General features: G+C 46.9%; 2 protein-coding genes and 1 long non-coding RNA gene across 4 annotated transcripts in view; 2 read left to right on the forward strand and 1 right to left on the reverse strand.

Annotated features, from left to right (window-relative positions):
• TIGAR (TP53 induced glycolysis regulatory phosphatase) overlaps positions 1–19,704 on the forward strand; it is a 1,172,566-nt gene that overhangs the window by 1,068,500 nt on the left and 84,362 nt on the right. The window lies entirely within an intron of this gene.
• CCND2 (cyclin D2) overlaps positions 1–19,704 on the forward strand; it is a 734,493-nt gene that overhangs the window by 668,746 nt on the left and 46,043 nt on the right. The gene's annotated exons all lie outside the window — the stretch shown is intronic.
• Positions 3,764–19,704, reverse strand: part of LOC126931753 (uncharacterized) — a 31,892-nt gene continuing 15,951 nt past the window's right edge. The window contains exons 2-4 of one of the 2 annotated variants that reach the window (XR_007717912.1): positions 11,818–12,638; positions 8,311–8,543; positions 3,764–4,171 (exon numbers count right to left, since the gene is read on the reverse strand). This is a non-coding gene — a long non-coding RNA (uncharacterized LOC126931753). Of the gene's footprint in view, positions 4,172–8,132; positions 8,544–11,817; positions 12,639–19,704 lie in introns of those variants that run through there. The other variant, XR_007717911.1, reaches the window with a different exon arrangement.

A 19,704-nucleotide genomic window follows, 5' to 3' on the forward strand; every position in this document is an offset into this window, starting at 1 on the left:
CTAAGCGGTTCACCCTGATGTGGGCAGTGGCTGCAATGAGTTGGGAGGACCAGTCCCAAGACTCAGAGATGGCATGTGCAGGTGGGTGCCAGCTGCAGTGGTAGTGGCAGATTGGGTAAGCCTGACCTTAGGCCCCCAGGAGAAGTGCTTAGGTATCAATGGCGGTGGACTGGGCTGATTGCTCCCCAGGGCCCTAGACAGTGTGCATGGGTACTGGGGGTGGTGCAGGGCCGTGTGGATCTGACCTTAGTCTCCCCGGTGGTGCATGCAGGTGCTGACTGTGGTAGCAGAAGCAGGGTAATCTCCTGGTTGCCACAGAATGCTCAGGTGGGGACAGCTGATGAGAGCCATCCTTCAGGCCAATGCAACATTCTCCTAGCTGCGCTCCCTGCTACTGGGAAGGGTGGGGTTGCGTTCCTGTGAAACAGTAGTAGGCAGGCAGCTGGAGAATACAGGCTTTGCTCTCACCTCAGCTCTACAGCATCCTACAGGGGCAGTGGTTATGGGCAGTGAAATTTGTCCTTGGGGTGCATGCAAATGCATAGCTGCCCATCTGCTGGTGGGGATCGTGAGATAGTTGCTCATGGCCCCTGTCTTGGCCCCAGAAGCAGAGTAGGATGCAGTGTGTGAGGGCTGAGCTCTCAAAGTGGCACCATGCTGTAGCTGCCTAGGACTCGGGTTTGTGACACCCAGCCTGAGCTCCCCCTCTGGAGCAAACCTCTGTGTGGTCTCCAGATAGCTCCTTATGTTAGACTTGGGGCCTATGAGGGTCAAGGTGCTCTCGCATGGCTAAGATTGTAGGAGTCCGCAGCAGGCATGTGGACCACTAAGGGCCTCCCACTTACCCTTTCCCCACAAGTAGAGAGCCTCTCCAGACTCACAACTGATCCTGGCCTAGCAGGCTGCCTTGCTTCTCTTTCCTTCCCAGCCAAGCAGGCTGCCTTGCTTCTCTCTCCCCTTCCTTGCTTTTGGTGTTCCCTGTCACTTCACTGTTGAATTCCAGCGTTCTCTCTTAGATGATCTATTTGAACTTGTATTATCTACTCGCTATGTTGGTTTCTCTCCGTGGAAAAGGTGAATACCAGATGCATCTTGAAGCCCCTCCATCTCTTACAAGGTTATTAAGGAATTTAAATAAGATAATCCACGTAAAGCACATGATACTTTGAAAAACTTTTCAGTACACATTAGTGTCAGGTACTGTAACTGTCTTTAGGGATTGGTGACAAATAAAACCTGGTCCCTACCCTCAAGCTGCTTGCAGGTCCATGGAACAGACAGAGATATGATTGATGGAGTAACAGAAGGATAGAGAAGGGAGTGTACCTGAACAGGTGTTTCCTAAGCAAGCATATGAGTGTCACACTAGCCAGAAGGACTGCTCTGTAAAAATAGCCAGAGGCTTTACACTGCGTGGCACCTTCAAGGTGTGTGAGTAATAAAGTAAGGGAAGTGAGAAGCAGCAGACAATGAGGCTGGGGAATGAGACATTGTGATGTGCAGTAAGGGCATGAACTTTGGAGTCAACAAGTCTTTGGTTCCAATGATGGCTCATCACAGACCAGATACATGAACACATCCCTTTACCTCTCCAAGAGCCATTTGGATGGAGGTTGCATCCCCAGAGAGACGCATCCTTCAGGCCATGGCAACATTCCAGGAAAATGCTGACAAGGGGCTCAGCCACTCACGGAAACAGTGGGGATGCCAGTGGAAGGAGGGGGTTAAGAGACTCAGTGGGCATGGAGGCAAAATCAACATCCTGGAGAAACTTTAGATGGGGTGAATGATAGTAAAGAGGAATTGAGAGTGAAGCCCTTTTATAAAAGCTTTTGGGGCATGAATTAAAAGAAAAAAAGGAGAGTACATAGACAGCACATAAAAGTTAGCATTACTATTGCGCTTTTATAGATGAGTTTTCCTTTTGGAAAGAAATTTTGCCCCTCTCCCCTCCTTTCAGGTTGAGAGAGCTGAGGCCCAGAGTTGCCAGATCACTCTTGCAATTGAGGTAGAGGTAGAGGGTGGAGGTAGAGGGTGAAGGTGGGGATACCCAGTGATGGGGCTGAAACAAGGATCAAGGTCTCCTTGAGCCAAAGTCATTGGTTCAATGGCCATGTGTAGAAATAGCGACACGCTTTCATTTTTAAAACCATATTAGGTGCTATTTAAGTTGGTCTTACCATGCTGTGTACCGCAGAAAGGGATACGGGCCCTTTCACGAGAGGCCAGTCAATGTCAGGGGCCAGACTGTAAAAATTGCGATCCAGTGCCTAGGAGGATAAAACCAAGTCTGGAGGGCTGACCTTGAAACGCCAGAATCCTGAGGTGGTGGCAGTCACACCTCAGGTAGACCTTTGTGTCAACTCCATTTCCCTGCCCCCTGCACTGCGAGGCTACCTTGTTGCCTAGGGGGCCGGGCAGAAGAGAGAGCTGAGAGCGTGCCAACACACACTGGTGCCTGCAAGAGCAAACTGGAGAGTCCTCTCCGTCTGAGTGCCTTCCTGAGGGTGGAGCTAATGTGTATGAGTGAGGAGGACTGGGGGGAAGGGCCACGGGGGTCTCTGCACTCCAGGGGCAGCAAGGGAGGCCTTGAACTTTGCACATGATTCTAGTCAAGCAAGGCGCTTCCTCCACTGGAAGAACCAGCCAGAGCCTGCCAGGCTCAACTCTGTTTCCCTCTGGTTTCAATGGGCAGGGCGCACCTTATGCCCTGCCTGCTGGCCCTGGACCTCTCCAGCATCCCACACACAGGTTCTCTGAGCCTCGTCCTGCCCCCGCCCAGAGTCCCTCATGCATTGTCTAAGCTGAGAGCAGGCGGCAGCCCCCAGGCCCAGCACAGGCTGGCAGGAGAAGGCTCTGACCCTGCTAGCGCTCCACCCCCCAGCTGTCGCTCCCCCTCCATGCCCACCGGCACCATTTGGCAGAGAGCGGCCCACCACCCCCACCCCAGCCTGGTCCAGCAGGCACAGCTTAAGTATCCACAGAAACTCTGTCTTTCCTGGGGTTTGGAGCAAGCCAGGCAGGGAGGGAAGGAGGTGGTTTCTGCCGGCCACAGGCCCAGCGACCACACTTCCCTCTGGGTTCCAACCGCCGCTGGTTGCTGGAGCCCCTCTCCTCCCAGGGCTTCTGGTGGGGGATGGCCACCGCCACTGCAGAGGCTTGGCAAATTCTGGCTGCCAGCGCTGGGGAAGCCTCGTGTAGGTTCCTATTCCTCCAGCCCCTGAAATCCAGGATAACACAAACCACACTTACGTGTCTCTTTTAACCTTTCTAAGAACTTTCCAAACATTCTCTCCCTAGATCCTGTTTTCCCTACCAGGCAAGCAGGATGATTAAGATGAACCCTTTTTGACCAAAGGAGAAATGGAGACTAGAGAGGATGAAATGACTCACGGCTATATACTGGGTGTGGAACCCACGGGACCTTCCCTGTGCCACACCGTCACCAGCATCACACATTCCATACCCCCCTGCAGGTGCCACAGCGCACTCCCAAAAGCCACTGCGGAAACATCTTTGCCCTTTTCATAGTTTCCCCTAACACTGAAGAACCTGGAGGTGCTCCACTTAGGGAGTGCACGGGGCAGCCGAGGGGATGCAGTCCCCTTCTGGGCAGCCTCTCCAGGTCTGGGCACAGAACCTGCCCCCGCTTCTCTTCCAAAGAATGAAGCCCCTCCCAAGCCTGCTGGACTCACAGGCTTTGTGATCAATTCTGTGTCCTGCAAGGGTTTTTCTTTATTGACATGAAAACCCCATGGAAATTAGAAAAGACTGGGAAGGGTGAGGACGGATGAGAAAAAGGTGTGCAGCCTGATGTGTGGGCAAGGACAGGTGTGTCTGGAGTTTGCTCCATATATGCCCACCTCTCAGTCCCTTGTGTGGACTTACTGCCTTGGCCCTACTCTGGCTTGAGATGACAATGCCCCCAAGGCCAACACTCCTCCTCTCTCCTGAATCCACAGGGCCCACACCATTGAGTCCATGCCTCCGTCTCTGTGCAGGCCCTTCCCTAAACTCCCCAGATGACGAGCCTGAACCCTGGCCTGCAAGATCTCCAGAGAAGGACATGTTTGGATCTCTAGATTCAGATGGTTTCTGTCATCTTCCTTGGATCTAGCCAAAGTCTTTCTTCTGGATTTGTAGAAGATCTCTTCTTCAGAAGAGAAGATATCTGTGGAAGAGAGCAGGCATGGTGCCAACAGACAGGAAATGAAGTCACGATGCTGGTCATTTTCCTCTTCTCTTCCTTCTCTTCTCCCCCTCCTCCTTCCCCATCACCCCGCTGCGCCACCCTTGGGACCGCTTGTCAGATGTTTTCACTGTGATGAGCAATGCCTGCCTGTACAGTGCCTTTATGTGGTGTTGATTTTTGCCGTGAGCCTTCAGGCTTCTCCTTGTAGCCCTGACAAGGGAAATCCCATAATGAAGGATTTCACGGAGCTCTACAGGCTGGTGGAGGCTTTTCTTTCCATCTGTCATTTTACTTTAAGCCTTGACCTTTCTGTTCCCATGTGAGGCAGTACCAGGAAGGGGCTTGGGCTGGAGAGCAAACGTCTGGATTTGGACCCCGGATTGGGCTGCCAGTGAAGCAGAGAAGGTGGCCTAGGGTTTCCACAACATTAAAATAAGGAAGACAGTGCACGTTCCAGGCGGTGCGATGGTGGGGGCGGCGCAAAGATGGGGGATGGAGAGTGTAAATAAAGGAGAGCCCCTTTGCTTTAGAAGGAGGTCCTACATGGAAGTAGGAAGGCAGAATAGTGTAGGCGTCCCCCTCTCTGGCCACCTCTGGCCACTGAGGGATTCCATTATTACTGAAGAAAGCAGAGGCTTCAGAGTCCAAAATATCTGGGTTTGAAGATTGGCTCCACCACTTGCTGGAGAGCTGGAGCCACGTGGCAAACAGCCTTGCTAAGCAACCCTGGGCAAGCGGCTTATTTTCTCCAACTCTCAGTTTCCTCGTGTGAACGTTAGAGGTCTCAACGCGCATGTCACAGGTTGCTCTGGGGCTAGAACAGGATAATGGCAGGTGCTTGGCAGAGCACCTGCACACAGGTGACGCTTAGTCAAGAGTGGCCACAAGTTTGTTTCAGATGAGGATAGAACCTCAACATAAACTGGAAGATAACAGAAACCAAAACGCCCAGCCTTGGCCTCTCCCGGCTGAGAGAACCCCCCGAAACTCTCCAGAGGGGCCTCAAAGCAGGACAAAGAGCCAATAGGAAAGCAAGCTCGGGGCTTTGATGGCAGTAAAGGGCCATCTTCTGACCAACTTTCCCATGTCAGGTCGATAGGGAGACTGAGAAAAAAATTACAGTCTCCAAGGCTCCAAGACAAAATACCCACCCGGCACTGCTTTGAAAGGGCAAACCCTTCGAGATGCACAAGGATTTTGATTGTTTGAAATGTTGGTAACATTTCATCTTCCCAGAGACCTTGTTCATTTATCAGGGTTCTTAAAACCCTTTTGTTCATAAGCTGGTGGTGAGGACAGAAAACATTCTATCTAATATCAGAGCACAGCTGTTCAGCGACTGAAAGACTTAGGGGAAAAGCCCTTCAAAAAAAAAAAAGGAAGGGGGGAAACACCAGGGCTATAAACATGGGAAAAGCGACTGTGGCTGAAAGAAGGCCTTGCAAGCAACAGCTGCCTCACAAGAATATGCTGTTTGGGGAAGTGTGAGAAAGAGAATCAGCACACTGACAGCAGGGCCTCTGCAAGGGCTGGGTAAACACTGGGACCAAGGCGAGGCCCCCAGAGCTGGGCTCCTCCTCTCTGTAGGGTTCCTGGCAGTTCTGCGCAAGGCCCCAACCAGGGCCCCTAAAAATGTTTGAAGTAGGTGTGGAGCCTTGAGTAACATCTTCTTAAGGGCCAGTGTGGCCGGAAAAAAAAAAAAAAAAAAAAAAAAAGACCTAGTGGAAAACTCTGTCCATCCAATGCCACAGAAGACCAAGAAATATTTTCTAAAAAGGACTTTGACTGCTCCTGAAAGCACAAGACAGAGCGAGCAGAGTCAGGCCAAGGCAGGGACTGTGTGGCACTCATCACCGGCTGAGTGAGGCCAGGACAGACAGTTCTGGGGTCTTGGATTCATTTTCAGCTCTGCATTTTTCAGTCGAGGGTCATGTTGATCTTCACGACTTCGAATAAAGGAACATCACATCCACATTTGTGAAATGTCTGAATAGTAGCATTTTTTAAAATGTGGTTTTGTTTCACATTTCAAGGCAGATTCTAAAAGGGAATAAGGATAAAGTTCACAGAAGAAAATGTTCACCACTGTGAATTACAGTCACCTTGTTACGTGATATTGGCATGTGATAGCTATTGCAAGCGGGAGCTCTAGAATCAGAAAGACCTGGGCTTAAATGCTGGTGCTGGGTGACCTTGAAAAATGTGTGTACACCTCTGTGCCTAAGATTCCCCATCAGTGCAATGAGAACCCAAGCATCTCCTCTACAGCGTTGTCATGATGGTTCCGTGAGCTTCTACGTAGGAAGTATCTGGAAGAGGGTTGGTCCTAGTGAGCTGCACAAAATTGAAGCTATAATTTTAACGAGATGGGAGTTATAATGAGATTTTGTTGCAGTAAAAAGAGCCAAGTCAGGAAGCGTGGGAGATCTGAGCTCGACCACTAATTAGATTCCATGCCACCTCTGGGCCTCAGTTTTCTCTGTTGGAGGCAAATTATACCTGTCTCCCTATCTGACGTGAAAGTTATGGTTGGCCAGGTGTGGTGGCTCACGCCTGTAATCCCAGCACTTTGGGAGACCGAGGCAGGTGGATCACCTGAGGTCATGAGTTCGAGACCAGCCTGGCCAACATGGTGAATCCCTGTCTTTACTAAAAATACAAAAAAAAAAAAAAAAAAAGTCAGGCGTGGTGGTGGGCACCTATAATCCCAGCTACTGGGAAGGCCAAGGCAGGAAAATTGCTTGAACTCAGGAGTCGGAGGTTGTAGTGAGTCGAGATTGTGCCACCACGCTCTAGCCTGGGTGACAGAGTGAGATCTGCCTCCAAAAAAAAAAAAAGTTATGGTTAAAGAGACTTAGGAAGTATAAAGGCATTTATGAATGTGATCTATGGTTATTATAAAATCTCCTTATTATGCAATTTATTTTCCCTCATTCAGCAAAATTCTAATGCAAGGACCCTGAATGATCAGCTCATAATTCTACCCGATAGTCTTGATTCTAATAAACCAATTGCAAAGAGAGACAGAGAGACGTAGTAAGAAAGACAATCAGTGAAATTTGGTGAAGTTAAGGAACTACTGTTCACTCTTTTTAGTTGTGACGTTGCACTGTGGACATACATGTATGTGGGAGAGGCTTCACACGCTGTTACACACGGAGCAGCCACAGATGAAATGACATCATGTTTGGATTTGCCTTAAAGTCATCTGGGTGGGAGAGGGAACTGGGGTCAGGTGTAGAGAAAAACAGATTGGCCACGTGCTAATAATTGTAGAAGCTGGGTGAGGGAGCGTGGTAGTTATTTATGTCTCCTACTTTTATGTTTGAAACATTTCCATAATAAAAGGAAAAAACAATAACAATGAAATCCAAAAGAGGGATCAATGATTAAACATCAGTGATGGCAGGTGAGGACCAGGTAGAGAGGCCTGACTGGGAGGGCCAGCTTCCCTGTATACCTCGGATGCAAGGAAGGTGCACAGTAAAGGGGGAAAGCTGGAAACTGGGCAGCCTGCTACACACACACACAAGACTATGGGACGAAAACAAGTCACGTAACCTCTCCAGGCCACAGTTTCTTCATCTTTAAAGTGAGAACGTGACACTCAAATGTCCCTTTCAGTGTTAATGTAACATGATTTTTAGGAATCTCAAGCAATCAGATGTATCTTGCCAGATTTTCTGAATATAATAGATAAATCTCACTTTCAAGGAAATGAAACAATTTAAAATATACCAGGCAAAGAGCCGGGCACGGTGGCTCACACTTGTAATCCCAATGAATCGTGAGGCTGAGGCAGGCGGATTACTTGAGCCCAGGAGTTCAAGGCTGTCATAAGCTCTGATCATATCACTGCATTCTAGCCTGGGCAACAGAGCAAGACCCCGACTCTAAAAAATAAAAATAAATTAACAAAATATACCAGAAATGTTCTTTATTTAAAGAAGCACAGCAACAGAGTGTCTGGCTAAGTGCAAATCCTTTGTGAAGGGCATATCTTCCTCCCCAGTGTATTTGTGGCCTCAGATTCGCCTGGTACAGTAAAAGATCAACTGACCAAAACACTGAGTTTGCAGAAATTCTTCCAAACTTCATTTTTACAAGTGGAATGTTACCTTAAGGAGAAAAAAAGTCCTTTATGTTTCTCTCGAAATCAGGTAATTTCTCTCAAAAACAGGAGTCTGCTTTCCCTTAGGAGGAGGCTAGAGCGAGGCACGCAGTCTTCCTGGTGACCTTGCAGGGTTCCTGCTTGAGATGGCCGCAGGGCACCAGCTCTGTGTCCGGAACTAGAGAGGCAGACGGCACGGGTGGAGATCAGGAGGAGTCTGCCAGTTTTATGGAAGATTCTCTGGAAGTGGGGGACAAAAGAAAGAGGGCCCATTAATAAAAGCTTCTGATTGGCTGCCTCAATTACAGGGCTTTCTTGCATCCTTCAATCCCAAATGGGCTTCTCACATGTCTCCTTGTTACCGTAAGGACTTGGAACATGGCCGGGCATGGTGGATCACACCTGTAATCCCAGTACTTTGGGAGGCCGAGGCGGGCAGATCACTTGAGGTCAGGAGTTCCAGACCAGCCTGGCCAACATGGTGAAATCCCGTCTCTAAAAAATACAAAAATTAGCCAGGTGTGGTGGTGCATGCCTGTAATCCCAGCTACTCAGGAGGCTGAGGCAGGAGAACTGCTTGAACCCTGGAGGCGGAGGTTATAGTGAGCTGAGATCGTGCCACTGTACTCCAGCCTGGGCAACAGAGCGAGACTGTCTCAAAAAAAAAAAAAAAAGACTTGGAACAAAATTTTCTAACATATGGCCTACAAATCTCTCTCTCATTTCTTCTAAAAAGCACCTGATTTTGTCTGCCAAGGATTCAACACTATTTTGTCCTGTTAAGAGCACCCTGCCTCGCTGATCATTAAAAAAACCAACCTAGAAATGTCTTTGAACAGTCAGTGAAAGCCCACATTTTTTGAACAACTACTGTCTACAGACACTCACCAGGAGCTACGGGAGATAGAAGGGAGTAAGAAAGACTCTGACTTCTTTTTGTTGAGAGACAAACCAGTGACAAATCAGATTTTGATGGCCGGGGTTCCAATATTGTGTTTGAGTACCAGCTCATCCCGTAGCCACTGAGTGCTTAGGCCCCTGTTTCCGTCTCTGTAATATGGTGATAAAAATAACACCAATTCATGTGGTTCTTGGGAGAATTAAATGCGATAACCCCACAAAGCAGTTACAATGGTGGGTGACACATGCTAAATGTTCAATAAATGTTGTCTGATCATCTGAGAAATGTACTCGTGCAAGAAGCCGCTAACACCAGGAGATGCCATACCAGCGAGGTCACATGATACCTAATACCCAAGGCCAAATGAATAGTAGAGAGGGTAGATTTGCTGCAGGAGAATAGGGTGTGAGTGTTACTGGGGGCACCAGGACCAACTGGGCTAGCTTCCAGAGTGTCTGAGACTTCCATCACCCAAATGACTGGTCTGAGCCACAGCCCACCCAGGGATGAATGTGGACCAGCCTGGACCTCAGGGCACTTGGGCCTTCTGTCCCCCAAACAGAACTTGGAGTCTTATGGGTGTGGGGGATGGCTGGTCAGGGAGGGATTCGCAGAGTGGAGTCACTGGCGCCAGGGGCTCAAAGATGGACAGGATTCCCAAAGGTTAGAGGCAGAGACAATAAAGAGGCCGGCCTAAGCGCAGCCCATCTCCTCTCTCTAGAGGCCCCCTTCATGGTCACCTCTTCCAGGGTTGAACATGACGCACTGTCGGGAGTGGATTCTCTCTCTCCCTGAAATTCCCCAGCTGCTGCTCAAACAGAAACCTACTTTTGCTTGCCTGGCTCTTGGGGGAGCTGTTACCTGCATCCCCCCTCCTACAGAGCAGCCCTTCTCAGAGCTGCGGGCTGAGGTCCCATCAGCCCTTCCCCGGGGCTTTCTCCTCTCCCGAGGACCACGTCCTGCTGCTGTCCTGGAAGCCACCACTCGCCTTTGTGCACGGCCCAGCACAGGGAAGCCAACCCTCGAGAGGACTTTGAGGTCTCCCCTGGCAGGGACCCAGGCTTGTGGCTGCTGTGTAGTCGCTCTCTCCACCGCCTCCACCTTCCAGAGCTGTAGGGGACACAGCCGCCACTGGCACCCCTTCCCAGGTCAGCTCAGAGGCTTTATTCTCAGGACGCTGGCATTCCGCTCTGGGCCATCGCAGGGGATTTCAAGTGAAAAACAAAACAAAACAAAAACTAAGGAATGTCTTCCTCGGTAAAACAGATGCCCTGTCCAGCTCACTTACTAGCTGGGTGACCTGGGGAACATTACATGACCTTTCTGTGCTTCAGTTTCCTAATCTATTAAACAAGGGTAATAGTAATCTCTATCGTGCTTGTTTGGAGGAGTGAGTGAGTTGATATAACAGATGCGTTTAAAACAGTGCCTTTTACAACATTAGGGAACTATTGGCATGTTGTTCTTTTACAGTGGTTACGGGTGCAGGGTACTGAATTAGGCAGACGGTGGAGACATCAATGAACCTCTCTGAGCTTCAGTTTCTTCATTTTCTTAAAATGAAGATAATGACAGTACCTACCCATTAGACTGTGGGAGGACCAAATGAGGTGATGCATGCTAGTGGTTTTATGTGAATGATTTAGCACAGTCCTTGGCATGTAGTAAACCAGAAAAAGGCTTACACCTTGAACGAACGGACGGACGGAAGGAAGGAAGGAAGGAAGGAAGGAAGGAAGGAAGGAAGGAAGGAAGGAAAAAAGAAAGAAAAGAAAGAAAAAAGAAAGAAAGAAAGAAAGAAAGAAAGATCTTGAAAGAACAAAGGAAGGAAGGGAGGAAGAGAGAGACCAAGAGAGGGAGGAGAGGAGGAAGGGAGAAAGAAAGAAGGAGAGAAAGGGAGGGAGGGAGGAAGAAAGAGAGAAAGAAAGAGAGAAAGAAAGAAAGAGAGACAGAGAAAGAGAGAAAATAAAAGATAGAATGGAAGAAAGGAAGAAGGAAGGAAGGAAAGAAGGAAGGAAGGAGGAGGAAGGAAAGAAGGAAGGAAGGAGGAGGAAGGAAAGAAGGAAGGAAGGAAGGAAGAGAGGGAGGCAGTAAGAAAACCCTGGCTGAAAAAATAATGACCAGACTCATTAGAGATCTAAGACATGCAACCTAAGCCTCCAAAATGCAGCTACAACAGCTCCTCCAGTCTGCAGCCTCCTCCAGAGCGGTGTCCATGCTGGGTTGTCCTCGTGCTCTCTTACTGTTCCTGGTCTGGGTCTCGTACATCACAACCACTGAAGTAAACAAGCGTCAGATGAACAGCATGTTCAAACATGTCTACTCAGCCCCCAGGAAAACAGCGGAGGAAAAAGAATCCTTTTAGAATTTTTCTCGACTTATTCAACACACAGGGTTCCACCATCCAAGAGGTGGCTGTGTGGGGGTGGCACCAATGGCATGAAGCAGCCACTGGGCTGTTGAGGGTAGTTGTGAGTGCCCAGACTTTGGCTTTGGAGAGATGGTGGTTCAAGTCTCGATTCTGCCCATTTCTGGCTGCAGGATTTGGGCAAGTTTCTTAATCTTTTTAAGCCTCAGTTTCCCTCGTCGTAAAATGGAAATTGCAAAACTTACCTCATGAAGGAGCTGTGAGAATTAAATGAATTATTTGTAAGATACAGACAGTGTCTGGTAGAGGTAAGTGCTTCATCCATTTGGGCTGTTGGTGTCAACTCTGGGTTTCCCAAAAACTTGAAGACAGCAGGGCATTCCGTGTATTCAGTTGTAGGGAAAATCTTGTACCTTCTTAATTTTTCTGGTGGTGGGGCAGGAGAAGAGGGGTGTGGTCATGACCTGAGCCCCTGGAATGCTTCTGCCCAGCATCACTGAGACGTGCCCACCCTGCTTTGGGGTCATTTTCCTCCTCTGGCTGCCACTGTCATTCCCTTCACCACCAACACCCCCTCCTTCTGCAGAGACGGTGAACATTCTGGCATTGTTCCTTCCAGCCAATGGCTTCTCTCTGGCCTGTGATTGGTACCCCCCAGATTCCAGCGCAATCCAGGCATCCCAGCTATGTCAGCGTGACTCACATTGTGTGTGCCTGACATCCACACGGCCCCGTAGAAGGCTGGCTCCAGCAAGAGGGTATGTAGAACGCTGCTGACTGTTTGATGGCTGTGAAGTTATCTTTTTTGGGGTCAGGCCATTAAAGTTGCATCTGACGTTTTATGGAACAAACCCAAGAGAAACTGCATGTTGAAATCCATGAGACATGAAGAAGGTTTTTACAGATGAAGACACGTCGGCAGCAAACGTTAGGTGGGTTTTTTTCCCCTCAAAACTTTGTAGTTTTTCTTCCATGTGGCTATTTCAAAGCAGAAGCAATCCCCAGCAGTGAAGCATAGAGGCTGCCATCGTAACAGGTTCCGTGAGACCTGGAGCTGCCGAGGCACCTGGAAAGAACATGGATCTGTCTCTCCGCTCTCATCAGCCCAACCAGAGTCGTCTGCTCCATTCCTACATTCTCTACCCAACTCACCTCACAAACCCTGAAGAAACATCCTTTTCTGCGCAAACCTAAATTCGTCCTGGGTGCTTTTTAGTGCATGCTCCCAGCCCTCTCCATTCTCATGCCACTTGCAAGTGACCAAGGAGCCGGTCACTCCACCCAATTCCTGGCCCTCTGGGCACACTGTGCACCTTCCAACTTTTGTTCCTGGGCGTTGTCACCTTTGTCCAGAGCACCCTTCCTTTCCACTTCTGCCCACTGTTCATCCAAGCAAATGGTCCAAGAGGAGTCCACTTAACAGGCATACTGCCAGGCAACGATACGGTAAGAAAGATTAGCAGACCAAGCATCAGAGCCTTTTGACCCTTGAACCCAGGACTCAAGCACACCTCCTCCAGGCAGCCTTCTCAGCCATCCCCTCGACTGAACCCCTCAGTCTCCCTCCCCCTGCACTCCCTTAACTTTTAGTTGACCCTCGTCTCCCTAAGTGAAAGCTATGTGTGTGTCTGCTCCCCTCCACACTGTAAGGCTGTTGAAGAGGGAGACCTCAAGATGCTCATTCTCGTTCTTGGACCACTTAATTGATAGAATCAGGACTTCGAGATCTTTCTCCTTCCACTGGCACTTGAATGCATAAAGAAGCAAGTGCGACAATGCTCATGGCACATGACGTATAAAAGCAAACAACTGGGGAAGGAGGGCCCCCAAATGCCCATTAACTGTGGGAAGTCGTACAATTCTGGCATATCCTTGCTATTGAAAAGCGTTCTGGCCAGGCGCAGGCTCATGCCTGCAATCCCAGCACTTTGGGAGGCTGAGGCGGGCGGATCACGAGGTCAGGAGATCGAGACCATCCTGGCTAACAAGGTGAAACCCTGTTTCCACCAAAAATACAAACAAAAAAAATTAGCCGGGCATAGCGGCGGGCGCCTGTAGTCCCAGCTGCTTGGGAGGCTGAGGCAGGAGAATGGCGTTAACCTGGGAGGCGGAGGTTGCAGTGAGCCGAGATTGCGCCACTGCACTCCAGCCTGGGTGACAGAGCAAGACTCTGTCTCAAATGAAGAAGAAGAAGAAGGAGGAGAAGGAGGAGGAGAAGGAAGAGGAGGAGAAGGAGGAGGAGGAAGAGGAGGAGGAGAAGGAGAAGAAGGAGAAGGAGAAAGAGAAGATAAAAAATAGGCCAGACACAATGGCTCATGCCTGTAATCCCAGCACTTTGGGAGGTCAAGGAAGGCAGATCACGAGGTCAGCAGATCAAGGCCATCCTGGCTAACATGGTGAAACCCTGTCTCTACTGAAAATACAAAAAATTAGCCAGGCTTGGTGGCTGGTGCCTGTAGTCCCAGCTGCTTGGGGGGCTGAGGCAGGAGAAAGGTGTGAACCCCGGAGGTGGAGGTTGCAGTGAGCTGAGATCGCACCATTGCATTCCAGCCTGGGCAACAGAGCGAGACTCCGTCTCAAAAATAATAATAATAATAATAATAAAATAAAAGATAGGTCAGGCGCGGTGGCTCATGCCTGTAATCACAGCACTTTGGGAGGTCAAGGAGGGCAGATCACGAGGTCAGGAGAGCAAGACCATCCTGGCTAACACGGTGAAACCCCGTCTCTACTAAAAACTACAAAAAAAAAAAAACTAGCCGGGCAAGGTGGCGGGCGCCTGTAGTCCCAGCTACTCGGGAGGCTGAGGCAGGAGAATGGTGTGAACCCGGGAGGCGGAGCTTGCAGTGAGCTGAGATCCGGCCACTGCACTCCAGCCTGGGTGACAGAGCGAGACTCCGCCTCAAGAAAAAAAAAAGAATCATACCTACCATACACATTTTATTTAAAGTTAATGTACATTTATTTACCAATCCCTTGATAGCAGTCCAAAGCTTTTCCAGTCTGCGTCTGTTGATAGAGCTGTACACCGTTTTACTTGTGTAAGCCATACTCAGAAGGCATTGTCTAAGACTTCTAATTTCATTTTCTTAAAAGTGGAAATGAGAAAAAGTTACGGATACGGTAATGTGCGCGCAGATCCTAAATTACGCTATGTAGAGGCTGTGTGATCTACATAAGTTACGTAGCATTGTTGAGCATAAATTTCCAATCTGCAACACAGGGCACTAATAATATACCCACAGGTAACTGATAGGAAAAAGGATGATCCGGTGTGTACAATGCCTGGTGCTCAATAAGGCTGAGCTAATCTACTAAGTATTTTACTCTCCTCTCATTATAGGGGAGTAAGAAGACAAAGCAGCAGCGGGCCATCACCCTGTCTGGGACTCTGGCCACTTCCTCTTTCTGCCTTAAAGATGCTCAAAGTCTGGGCCGGGCACAGTGGCTCATGGCTGTAATCCCAGCACTTTGGGAGGCCGAAGTGGGCAGATCACCTGAGGTGAGAACTTTGAGACCAGCCTGGCCAACATGGTGAAATCCCAGTCTCTACTAAACATACGAAAATTAGCTGGCGTGCTGGTGCATGCCTGTAGTCCCAGGTACTTGGGAGGCTGAGGCAGGAGAATGGCTTGAACCCAGGAGGTGGAGGTTGCAGTGAGCCAAGACTGCACCATTGCAATCCAGACTGGGCAACAGAGTGAGAATCCGTCTCAAAAAAAAAAAAAAAAAAAAAAAAAAAAAAAAGCTCAAAAATCCATAGATACCAGTGGGAAATTAGTATCCAACATGAAGTGTGAATGGACGAGAACCTGCTATGTGCCAGATCTGTACTGGGTGGATGGCAGCATATACTGCTCAGTAAGTTCATCTTAGTTCATTTTTGTTCCAAAGGACATTACGATCTAATGACGAAGGTTTGATATACATGGGAAGATAATAATAATAATAATATGCAGCATCAATGAGGATATCAAGGACATTTTCAGTTACAGATGATTTTAAAAACTAACAAATTAGCTTAAATACCAATTTAATTTTTGAAACAGGGTTTTGTATGTTGCCTAGGCTGGAGTTAACATAATCATAGTGCACTATATACCTTCAAACTCCTGGCCTTAAGCAATCCTCCTGCCTCAACCTCCTGAGTAGCTGGGACTACAGGTGTGCGCCACTGCACCTGATTTAAAAGTATACATTTCTATTTATTTTTTTAGAGACAAGGTCTCACTATGTTGCCCAGGCTGGACTCAAACTCCTGATCTCAAGTGATCCTCCCACCTCAGCCTCTTGAGTAGCTGGGACCACAGGCAACCACAGGCATGCACCACCATGCTTGGCTCCCCAAATGTTTAATTGGCTCAAGCAACGAGAATTCCAAAGGTCAATGGGACTTCAGGAGATATCTGATCAAGCCTCTGGTTCTAGCTCCTTTGCTTTTCTCAGTTCTTTCTTACTACGTGTGCCAGCTTTGTCCTCAAGCTGACTTCTCTCTAGTTAAAACAAAAACAAACAAACAAACAAACAAACAAAAAACTCTAGCAATTCCAATTCCAAGCCTCATACCTGAGACCACATCCTCTGCATTCTGCAAGCCACTCTAAACTAGTCAAGTTCATGTACCCAACTCTGACTCAGTCACTCTGCAAGATGGGATTATGTTGATCATCTTGGGCCAATCAGGGATTACCCCAAGATCTGGTGAAGGAGTCAATTTAATGTGTGCTTCTTTCATGTGTCAGGCACTGTGCTACTTGCCTTTACATGGATTATCACATTTATCCTCGTAACAACCCTATGAAGTAAGTGCTACTAGCAGTTCCAGATTATAGTTGAAGAAACTGAGGCCCAGAGAGGTTAAGTAACTTTTCTGTGGTCGCACAGCCAATAAGTGGTAGAGCCAGGATTCATACTTTGGCCCTCTGTCTCCAGACCCCACATTCATAACCACTAGACCACAAAGTCTGCCAAGGGAGAAGTTCCAAGGTGATGCCTGATGTGCTGTGCAAACATCACTCTCTGGGTAAATTGGGAGGGAGGAGCACTTGGCCTGGTGTGATGATGACAGGTTAGGGCTTGAGCTAGGTCTCAAGCAAGGGTGGGAAAGTAAGATCAAGTGAACCTTCAGAGATGGGAATCATGTAGCAGAAATAACAAACACAGTGGGATCAGACTGACTGTCAAGTTTGCTGCTAATAGCTGAGTGAACTTTGTCAAATTATTCACTTCTCTGAGCTCACAGGTGAAATAAGAAGCCATGAGAGTGAATCAAAGGCCCGTGGGAAAATCTAAAGTGAGAAGTGGGCTGAGAATATGATCCTGGAAACCCTGAACAGGACCCGTAAAAGTCAAGCCAAGTCCTACGGGAAAATGGAAAGTCCCTTGGAAGGGTACAAATACAAAGGATTCGCTACAGTGACAAATCTAGAGAAATTATTCTAATCTTCCTTACCATTTCCTGCCAGCCCAGGAAACAAGGAAGAGGAAGACAAAGATGAAGCCTCAGGCGTTGTAAGACTATACTTTACAATCACCCAGTTCCGGAGCTGGATAGGACAACAGACAACTCCGTTGCTTATTGCACAGATAAGAAAGGAGACACATTTTGAACACTTAAATGAAGAGGCATATAGGTAAAGTGCCGGGCACAGTGCCTCATAAACAGCAGGTACTCAATAGACAGTGTAAAATATTATTGGTGAATAATAATAGTTACTATTTTCATAAGTGACTTATCCAAGACCTCAGAAGTTGATTCGTGACCAAAAAAGATAAGAATCCATGTCTTTTAATGTCTAGTGCAGTTTCTTCATCACTCTGAGCTTTTTTCTCTGATGAAGGATGCCAGATACCACTGTAAGAAGGGAGAAGAGAAGAAATAGCAACCTAAAGTAGGAAAAACTATCAAAGACGGAAAATGTTGGAATAAGCATTGAACAAGTAGTTTGGAAACCAATCTTGGTCTGCCATTAACTGGCTCAATGACTTAACCAGCTCAGGCCCCAGTTTACTCATCTGTAACGGTAGAGATTTGAATAAGATCATCTCTGTTTCCTTCCAACTCTGAAATTCTATGAAAGTAGGTTCCTCTCTTAACATTTCAGTAGCCTTCTTTATAAAAGATGTAAATACATTCTAGGAAAAAAAATGTATAGGGGCAAGGTCACATAAAAAATTGAAAGTAAGAAAAGGCATGAGAGTTGGCTTCAAATATCTGAAAAACCTTCTAGTCATATGTGTGTTAGATATATGTTGTGTGAGGCTCCAGACAACAGAAATAAGATCCAGGAGTAAAAGCAACACAGAGGCAAGTTTCTGTTCAATACAAAACAGATTTTTTTCCATGTATTTTGGAACTCTGCTATTAGGTGCATATATGTTCATAATTGTTAGGTGTTCAGATGGACTGACCCTTTTATCATTATAAAACATTCTTTTTGTCTCTAGTAACAATTTGTGTCTTAAAGTCTATTTTGTCTGGTATTTGCATGGCAACTCCAGCTCTCTTTTGGTTATTATTTTCATAGTATGTCTTTTTTCCATCTTTACACTTATTTGCTTTTTAATTTAAAGTGTTTCTCTTACAGACAACATATAGGTGGATCATATTTTCTTTATCTATTATCTCCCTTTTGATTAGAGTGTTTAGTCCATTTACATTTAATGTGAGTATCTATCAGGTAGAATTTATGTTTGCCATTCTGCTATGTTTTCTATATGAAATATGTCTTTTTTGTTGTTCTATTCCTCCGTTACTGTTTTCTTTTGTGTTAAATGTCTATTATCTAGTGACATGTAGATTCTTTTGTTTCATTTCCTGTATTTTCAAAATTATTTTCTTAGTGGGTGCTCTGGGGATTACAATGAACACTTAAATTTTAAACAATCTGGTTTGGATTAATGCCAACTTAATTTCAGCACTATATAAAAACTTGACTCCAAGACAGCTTAGCTCCCTCCCATCTCCTGCGTTATTATTGTCATAAAAATTATACCTTTATGTAAGTCCATCAACACTTTTAAAATTATTGCTTTATGTAGTTAGTTGTCTTTTAATCAGATAAACAATTACAAAAAAAGAAAACTTACATCTATATTGTCTTATATATTTACCTGTGTTGTTGCATTTACCAGTGCTTTTTATGTATTTATATGGATGTGAGTTACTGTCTAGCATCCTTTTATTTAAGCCATAAGAACACCCTTTAGTATTTCTTCTAGGAAGGGTCTACTAGCAATGAAACCTCTGTTGTTTCAAAAAAAAAATCTGGAAATGTCTTAATTGTGCCTTCATTTTTGAAGAATAATTTTGCAGATATAGAATTCTTGGTTGACTATGTTTTTCTTTCAATGCTTTGAACGCGATAGCCCACTGCCTTCTGGCTTCCATGGTTTCTGATGAGAAGTCAAGTGTTTAACTTATTGAAGATTCCTTGTATGTGATGAGTTGCTTTTTGTCTTGCTGTTTTCAAGTTTTTCTCTTTCTTTTGAAAGTTTGACTGTGATGTGTGTAGGTGTGACTCTCTTTGAGTTTAATCTAGAGTTTGATGAGCTTCTTGCATGTGTAATGTTTTAAATAAATTTGGGATTTTTCAGCCATCATTTCTTTAAATATTCTTTCTGTACTTTTTTTCCCTCTCCTTCTTCTGACACTCCAATTATGTGTATGTTGGTAGGCTTGATGGTGCCCCACAGGTCTCTAAGACTCTGTTTATTTTTCTTCATTATTTTTTTCTCTCTGTTTCTCAGACTGGATGATCTCAGTTAACACAGCTTCAAGTTAAGTGATTCTTCTGCTAGTTCAAATCTGCTATTGAGCCCCTGCCTAGTGATTATTTTTTTATTTTTTATTTTTTTGAGATAGAGTCTCGCTCTGTTGCCCAGGCTGGAGTGCAGTGGCGCAATCTCGGCTCACTGCAACTTCCACCTCCCGGGTTCACACCATTCTCCTGCCTCAGCCTCCTGAGTAGCCAGGGCTACAGGTGCACACTGCCATGCCTGGCTAATTTTTTGTATTTTTAGTAAAGATGGGATTTCACTGTGTTAGCCAGGATGGTCTCGATCTCCCGACCTTGTGATCCGCCTACCTCCCAAAGTGCTGGGATTACAGGTGTGAGCCACCGTGCCCAGTC

This window comes from Macaca thibetana, chromosome 11, assembly GCF_024542745.1.
Source record: "Macaca thibetana thibetana isolate TM-01 chromosome 11, ASM2454274v1, whole genome shotgun sequence".
NCBI lineage: Eukaryota > Metazoa > Chordata > Mammalia > Primates > Cercopithecidae > Macaca > Macaca thibetana.